The 8,620-nt window shown below is 46.2% G+C and overlaps 1 long non-coding RNA gene across 1 annotated transcript; it reads left to right on the forward strand.

Annotated features, from left to right (window-relative positions):
* Window positions 1-628: 628 nt before the first annotated feature.
* Window positions 629-7,917, forward strand: LOC123587829. Its single transcript, XR_006707547.1, has 3 exons — window positions 629-819; window positions 3,475-3,630; window positions 7,277-7,917. It is a non-coding gene; the product is annotated as an uncharacterized LOC123587829 (long non-coding RNA).
* The last annotated feature ends 703 nt before the right edge of the window (window positions 7,918-8,620 follow it).

Here is an 8,620-nt window from a genome sequence, read left to right on the forward strand (position 1 = left end):
ATTCAAGCCAGAGATCCAGCTATCATCCTGTCCCCTCCATTCAGTCCCCAGATCTCATCATGTGGGGCTTGCTAGGACTTCTCACACCTGCCAGCCTCCTCTCTACAGCCACTGCTACTGTCTCTCAGACAGGTACCCGTATCACAACCCTTAAGGCTCTTTCCCTTTCCGTTTGGCCCAATCCAATGCTTGGTCCACTGGGTAGTCAAAAGTGGGTTTCCCAGTGCAAAACCTCTCATGAAATCATCCTCCCTTTGGCAACACTGGTGGTTCCTCCATGCCCTACAGATAACACACAGACTCCTTAATAGAGCTACGGGGCACTCATTCAACAAGGATTTATCGAGTAGGTTCTCCGTGCCAGGTCCCGAGAATAAACAGGGCACATGTGGTCTCTGCCCTCCTGAAACTCGGCTAGCGGGGGATTCAGCACCACACACAGAGCCACACCCGTCAACGCCCAATCCCAAGCTGTGCATGCACTGTGACAGGAAATGTGATACAGAATGAGAATGAGTAATGGGGGTGGGGGGGGGGCTGCATGGCTTCCCCAAGGAAGTGATGAGGTGGAGGGAGGAGCTTTCCAGAAAGCAGCGGGAACACCAATTATAAGATCTATCTGATTAGGAGGGAGCATGTGCTTGAGAAACTGAAAACAAGGCCCCCACAGCTGGAGTGGAGAGGACAAGACGATGTTCGGTGTGAGCTAAGACCACAGCGATGAGGAGGGCCAAAATCACACCGGGCCACCGGGCCACACAGAGAACGATGCCCTCTCCTCCATTGCACGCAACTGAACCAACGTGGCTGGCATTCCAGGTGAGGTTGAGGTTGGGGAAATAGCAACCAGATCCTTGGACAAGCTGAGCTCGAGAGGGTTTGAATCATCCTAGGAGAGATGTCATGTAGAAAGTAAATATCTGTCTAAAGCTAAAAACAGACACTGCAGCCAGAGGGGGGCATTTGATGAACAAGCCTCGTGCCTGGCCACTCTTCTTCATGGCCCACACCGTCTTGCTGTGCGGCACTCCGACCTACTTGTAATTTCACGAAGCCCCTCGGGCCCTCTTCTTTTGGAGCCTTGCATCCAGACCCTACATTCAGAACCACTGTCTCTCTCTCTCTCTCTCTCTCTCTCTCTCTGTCTCTAGCTTCTGCTCATCCCTTACTGATTATTACCTGCTGATCCCCTACTGGGTCCTTCAGAGCTTGGCGAAAACATAACCCCGGAAGCATATCTTCCCAAAGCACCCGGGCTTGCCCCCAGGGTCGCGGTGGTCCTCCACACGAAGCTTGCCGACTGTCTGGTCTTTTCTCCCCGCTAGATGCCAAGCTGCGGGGGATGCGCTCGGTAAATATTTTTTAAGTAAGAGAATGATTAGTGATTATTTATGAACCCTAAAACTACAGAACACCAGAAAGACAAAAAGGAAATCTGACCAACGGCCAGAGGAAAAAAGGCGAAATAATTTTTGACAAGCGGTAACTAGACTCACGTCTGATTTTTGACAAAAACAATGGAAGGCAGAATGATATATACAAAAAGCGAGAGGAAGTAGCACACTGCACCTGGGGAAAATGTTCCTTAAGAGTAAAAGTTAAGGGGCGCCTGGGTGGCGCAGTCGGTTAAGCGTCCGACTTCAGCCAGGTCACGATCTCACGGTCCGGGAGTTCGAGCCCCGCGTCAGGCTCTGGGCTGATGGCTCAGAGCCTGGAGCCTGTTTCCGATTCTGTGTCTCCCTCTCTCTCTGCCCCTCCCCTGTTCATGCTCTGTCTCTCTCTGTCCCAAAAATAAATAAACGTTGAAAAAAAAAATTTAAAAAAAGAGTAAAAGTTAAATAAAGACACTTTTATGCCAACAAATGCCAAAGTATGCAAGTGGCAAGTAGACCCACACTAAATGAAATACTGAGAGGCTCTCTTCCGGCAGAAGGAAATATTCCCAGATGGAAGGCCAGAGATAGTAAACAGTAAATATATGGAAACATACAAATAAAGACTATATAACCAGCACTTGTTACGTCTGGGCAAAGGGAAGAAAGGTACTTCTCTCTGGTCAGAACAGATAAGTATTAGTTGGAACTTGGAAAAAAAAAGGGAGCGGGGGGAACGTTTGTTGAGAATCTGCTGTGTTCCAGATTTTTCTACCACCTGGCTGCTATTCCTAGGGGTACAAACTTCAGTCTCCGAGGATTTTTAAAATACTATAACTTTATCAGCAAACTTATGAAATCCCACTGATTCCACACAGAGAGAAAAAGAACCCCGTGACTCCGGGCCAGCTCTAAGTCCGCAGTAAAATCTTCTCCCTCCTTCCCATTCAATGGCTCAACAAAACAAGAGTTTATTTCTCACTGATGCAAAGTCCTCCGCAGGTCTAGGTGACTGTTCACGGCTGCCCCCCATGTTTTGCCCAATCTTAGGACATTCCATATCTTCTTGGCTCTCATCATTCCCATGGCAGGAGGAGGGAAAGGAACACACAAGAGCACCAGCAGTAAAATGTTCTTTTGTTAACCTGAAGAAGTCATATGGCCATGCATACTTCATGCGGGCAGGAGAATGGCTCCCCTAAGAACTGGAGACTCAAGAACTGAAAAGTAGTCTCCAGTCTAGGATGATCCGATGTTAATGCCTACTTTAATCAGACTCAGTATTCTGAAAGTTCACTGCCTCTGAATTATTCCCAATGCCACCACGCAGTAAAAACATAAAAACATACATACGTACATACATACATAAACAAACAAACAAACTCACTAATCCCTCTTTATAAACCTGAAATTTACTTTTGATTTCTCCCTCCCTCTCTGTCTCTGTCTGTCTCTTTCTCATTCGTCTTACTCATGAAACCACATCTCCCTTTTCTTGTAAATATCTCTTGAATTTGCCCCCTTCCCCTGATGCAATTGCCTTGGTCCAGTCAAGCTGCCTTCTCTCCTAGACTCATTGCTTCTCCCTGCTTCCAGCCTCATTTTCGGCACCAACTCCAAATCAGAACCTTGAGCATGTGATGTCTCTCCTCTAAATGCCCTTGATGACTTTCCATTGCCTCAGGACAAGGTCAACCTCTATGTGACATAAAGATGCTCCACTGGGGGCGCCTGGGTGGCGCAGTCGGTTAAGCGTCCAACTTCAGCTCAGGTCACGATCTCGCGGTCCATGAGTTCGAGCCCCGCGTCGGGCTCTGGGCTGATGGCTCAGAACCTGGAGCCTGCTTCCGATTCTGTGTCTCCCTCTGTCTCTGCCCCTCCCCCGTTCATGCTCTGTCTCTCTCTGTCTCAAAAATAAATAAAAAACGTTAAAAAAATTTTTAAAAATTAAAAAAAAAAAAAAAGATGCTCCACTGAGCTGGCTCTTCTCTTTCCCCATCCTCATCACCTTTTATCGTCCACTCCATGCTTTGGCCCTAACAAACAATTGTTTTTCCTCAAACCCTAATGCGCTCTATCGTTTTCACCTCTTTTCTCTCAGCCTCCCTGCCTGGTGCACACCTGCCATGGTGTAAGAACCAGCTCATCATCCCCTGGGTGAAACCAGCTCTACCCTCTCCCCCCCATCTCCGGTGCTACTCAAAGGCCCGAGTCCCATTAACTTCTGTACTCACAGCCCAGCAGAGTGTCTGGTGGAGTAAGTACTTTTAAATGTTAGATTTGTAAATGGCTGATCAATAAGTGAATACTAGCTCTCCCACTTGGCGTTCAGAGGCTATGTCCCCAAGAACCTGGGTCCCTGTTTGCCGTTAATAAAAATAATAATAAGGATACTTAACATGCATATGGTGCTTACGGTATGTCAAGTACTATTCTAGGTGTTTTACGTGTATGAACTCCCATAATCCCCCTAAGTGCCCCCGGAGGGAAACGCTATTTATTACTCTTATTTTCCTGGTGAGCAACCTAGAGCACTGTCTGGTAAAGTGCCAGGTTACACAGCTAGAGTTGAGGTGTAAACTCCTGCTCTTCACCTTACTGGCTCCAGGGAGAGCCAAAGGCTGTGTCCTGATGGCCTCTCAGGGTCCACACATAGACCCTCTGGTGGAGACACTCCATACCCCGTATTCGCTCAACACGCAGTGCACCTGTCTCGTGTCGTTCCCTCCAAATCTAGATGGGACAATGGTGGTGCGTTTGGCAGATTGCCATAGAGGTCTGCTTTTACCCTATCGATTCTCCGATCAACGGAAGGGCATGCTAAGGAGATATTAAAAGTTCACGAGAAACAGATTCAGTCTCTTATCTGGTAATAATAATGAACATAAAAGCGACAAGCACACAGCAGAAAGTCTTCTCAGGACATATACATACTAATTCATTTAATCCTCTTAATAACCACTATGCAGTGGACATTGCCACCAGCCCCTGTTTATCAGATAGCGAAATAACTCAATCTGACCATTGATGACCTTGCCCAAGGTCGTATGACACCTAAGTGGCAGGGTAGGGATTCCCACCCAGACACGTGTGGCAGAGGGTGCCGGGGGTACCTGACTTCTCCAGGACACGGGGCTGCATCATTGCTGATCCAAGGAGGCACAACTTGCTTAGCTCACCTTCTGTGCCTTAATGCTCTCATCCTCCTTCCCTTGAAAGCTCAGAGCTGTGCTACCTCATGCCTTCTCCCATCAGCACTGCCCTGGCTTCTCCACACGTATGCCTCCACTGTGATCTGTTCTCTTTTTTGTGAGCAAACCAAGTTTGCATGTTCCTCCCATTTGCCCTGACCCATTCAGACGGTCTGTCCAGGAATTTCCTGTCCAATCGGCTAATTGTTTTCTACAGTCATCAGGAACGAAGGCTGAAGATGGGGAGTTCCCCAAGCCTCGTGTTAAAGGAGCTTTGAGTCACCTCTAGTCCGCATATGCCAAACTGATGTGAATTGCAAAGATCTGTCAAAACACACATATGCGGTTTTCATTAACTTGTTCCCTAGAATGAAAAAGAGAGTCAAGAAGTCCTGTGCTAGGTATATCCTCTGCAGGATAGAGCCTCCAGCTTGCCTTTAACTGGGAAGAACAGCATCTGGAAGCAGTCCACTGCCACGTTTTATTGGAACATTCAGATCACCTCATGAAAGACCCTGGAGACACAGAGAGCGGATGAAGGTTATCAGCCCTGTTGACATTGATCCTGGACCATCTGTATCCATCTTAATTTGTCATCCTGGCCATTCAAGAGCTGATGACTAGACAGACTTCAAATGACTTTAACTTTGTTTTCTAGCACTTATGGAGGATACAAATCTTTTTTTTTTTTTTTTTTTTTTTAAAGGGTGCCGATAGGGACAGAGCTTGTATCTTTTTTTTTTTTTTTTTCAACGTTTATTTATTTTTGGGACAGAGAGAGACAGAGCATGAACGGGGGAGGGGCAGAGAGAGAGGGAGACACAGAATCGGAAACAGGCTCCAGGCTCTGAGCCATCAGCCCTGAACCGGACGCGGGGCTCGAACTCCCGGACGGCGAGATCGTGACCTGGCTGAAGTCGGACGCTTAACCGACTGCGCCACCCAGGCGCCCCTGGAGGATACAAATCTTAATCGAGGGGTCTGTTGTTATCTCCGAGCCCCCAGACCGGTAAGAAACCAGAACTCATGTCAAATAACCCTAAAGTTTTCGTGACGTTTTGTGAAGCATGAATGACAGCAGTTAAAGCAGATTTTTCTGTGATGGGGCAGGAGATAATCACATGATTCTTAGACCTCCTCAATCCCCCAGGGTTGAGTGAGAAATAGAATATGGGGATCACAAATAGATAATGGGAATAATCGCTACGATTATACTTTAACTCTGCAGCAGCTCTGATCTCTTATTCCTCTTAAACCATAGTGTCACATAAGATCATAAATTAGAAATAATATGAATATGTGACCAATTCCCTTCGTGGTGGTCGCAAAAGAATACAGGAGGCCGGGTCAGTTTGCATAAAACACCTCCCCTGCCCAAAGACGTGACAATTTTCAGTTATGAGTTGTTTTGTCCATATTTGTTTTAAGGACAAATGGAAGGGAAAGGGACCCAGGAAAAGCCAGCTGTCCCCTTCACTGGGTGGTGTCATATGGTAAAAATCCTCTAGAGAAAGTGTCTCTTCTCAGGTGTTTGGAGACAGAGCCTCACCTCAGGAGTCCCTGCGTCCTTGACCTTGCCTGCGTGCCATGCATCCTCGTTGAATCATGCAGGGTGATGTGTAAGAGCGTATGGGCAGGCTTTGGATGAACACGATTCTAATATTTACATTTAGCTCACAACAGGCATAATTAGTTAACCCACCTCTGGACTCAGAGCCATAAGAAACGTTCACAATGCAAAGCACACCAGATACATCTGTTTCCATACGTGGTTTTGAAGGCACTCTTCATTTCATTCCAATAATTACAGGAAGATGTTTGGGGACCACCAATAGACTAAATGTTATAGCATAATCTTCATTTCTCTAGCTTATGGCCTCTCAACTCTATGCACATTTTTAAAAAGACATGTTTATTTTTCTCTTGAGCTTTTGAATGTGGGGCTGTCGTATTCTCCTCTCTTCATTCCTGTAAGTAGTCCTTCTCTGATTTTTGTTGTTCTAGATCTGAAGTTATCTATTATTTCTTGACCTTGGCAAAAAGAAATCTCTCGTAGGTTACAGACAAATTAAAAACATTATTATCTGGGGGAGAGGAGCAGAAATTCCTGGGTTTATGAAGTTAATTTGTTAGAAAATAATAGTACGTGTCCTCCAATATTGGGTCAAATGTGACCTTGGCTACTCCTACGTTCTGTAACACTTCAGAAAGCATTCAGCAAAGAGGAACTCAACCCTCTGACATTTTATTGCGTCCAAAAGACACCCTTATTTCCCATGAAGGCTATTCTGTCCATTTTAGGGAATAGTGTAATATGGAAGAGAAAGGTACCGACTCTACGTGGGATCAAATCTTGGCGTCGTGCGACCTTGTCAGAAGTCGGCCTTTCCAAGCCTTTGTTTGTTCGTTGGCTATCATATCACCTGGCTCACAAAGTTGTTGTCAGGATTAAATGGAGTAATATACAGGAGGAGTTTACTCAGTACGGAGCCTGCAATGTAGAAGTGTTAATAAACATCAGAAGTGAAAGCACCATTTTAAGGACCCGAAAAAGATTATTATTGGCTTTGGTCTATAAGACATTGAACGTCATGATGTCATACACACCCTTTCCCAGTACTACTGCTGCCATCTTGCCATTGGTTTCTCTTCTTCGTGATAAATTCTTAAATTCTGTGGTTCCCTGACGTGGTGCTGTGTGTTCTCTTTTAGGCTTCCAGACAAAGATATAACAAAGAGTTCGTGGTTTCTAAAAGGTTGTCAGAGTGGCAAGGTCTACCTTAGAATATGCCGACACCATTAAGATCCTTTTTTGGTGAAACGTTTCCAGTGATACTCAGATGCCACTGTTCAGAAAGAGCCCGGCAGGAGCGAACGAAAGCAGATTCCTCCTCCGAAGAGAGCCCAGGCAACAAATGGAGGCTGGTAAGTAGCACCCGTTGGTAAGAGAGATAAGATGACTTGGAACGAGTCTGAGTATCAGCAAGCCTGCATTTTCAAACTCAGGCCAACAGCTCAACGTCTATTTATGTCAGGTTAGATCGCACCCTTTGATAAAGCATACGGTCACTAGAAAGTGTCCTTTAGTCCCCCTTCCTTCCTCTTGTAGGCATAAATTCCCCCTTATACAGATCAGTCTGCAGTCATGATTGGGTCCACCCTGAGTCCAAACAACCAGGACTTTCATCTGAGAGGGGGAAAAAAAAATCTATCCGAACCCACTGTGTGAAAATTGTATGGACCCCAAGTAGTTTTAATTGAATGTTGTACTTTTTACCATATACTTCTGCATCTTTCGTAAATGGGTTGGAGGCCACTTTGTATCTAACACAATGGTACCAACGTTGAATTTTTTTTTTTTTTAGTTTTTTTTTCCACGTTTATTTATTTTTGGGACAGAGAGAGACAGAGCATGAACGGGGGAGGGGCAGAGAGAGAGGGAGACACAGAATCGGAAACAGGCTCCAGGCTCTGAGCCATCAGCCCAGAGCCTGACGCGGGGCTCGAACTCACGGACCGCGAGATCGTGACCTGGCTGAAGTCGGACGCTTAACTGACTGCGCCACCCAGGCGCCCCCCAACGTTGAATTTTAAAAACAAAAATGAAGGACAATAGGAAAAACTAGTAACACCAAAGCTTGCATTGGAAGTGGTCCACTAGAAAGTCCTACAGGATTGCTTAAGGTAGCTCAAAACTTGGCTCTACCCTGCTTATGGCCAAGGCAAAGCTTATGCCAAGCACCGGAGAGGGACGCCTATAAAGGAAATCTGCAGGTTTCGATTATATGCGTATAAGAAATGACCAGTGCTGAATGGGGAAAGGTCTGCGGAAGCAGCCCTGTATAGGGACCTCTAAATATCCTTTAATAATATCCACGCCACAGAGGGAATGAAAGGGCCTGATGGTGGTGTGGCCCCTGCCAAGCAGAGGGAGATTCTGGTCAGGCTCACAGGAAAGGAAAAGACTCTGCCGGGGACCAGCAGCCAGAGTGGCTCTGGCCTTTCAATTTTTTCATTAAACAAGCCATGTTTCACCAAGGCGTCCAGGAGGCTTTC

The sequence above is a fragment of the Leopardus geoffroyi genome, chromosome D3 (assembly GCF_018350155.1).
Source record: "Leopardus geoffroyi isolate Oge1 chromosome D3, O.geoffroyi_Oge1_pat1.0, whole genome shotgun sequence".
In the NCBI taxonomy this organism is placed as follows: Eukaryota; Metazoa; Chordata; class Mammalia; order Carnivora; family Felidae; genus Leopardus; species Leopardus geoffroyi.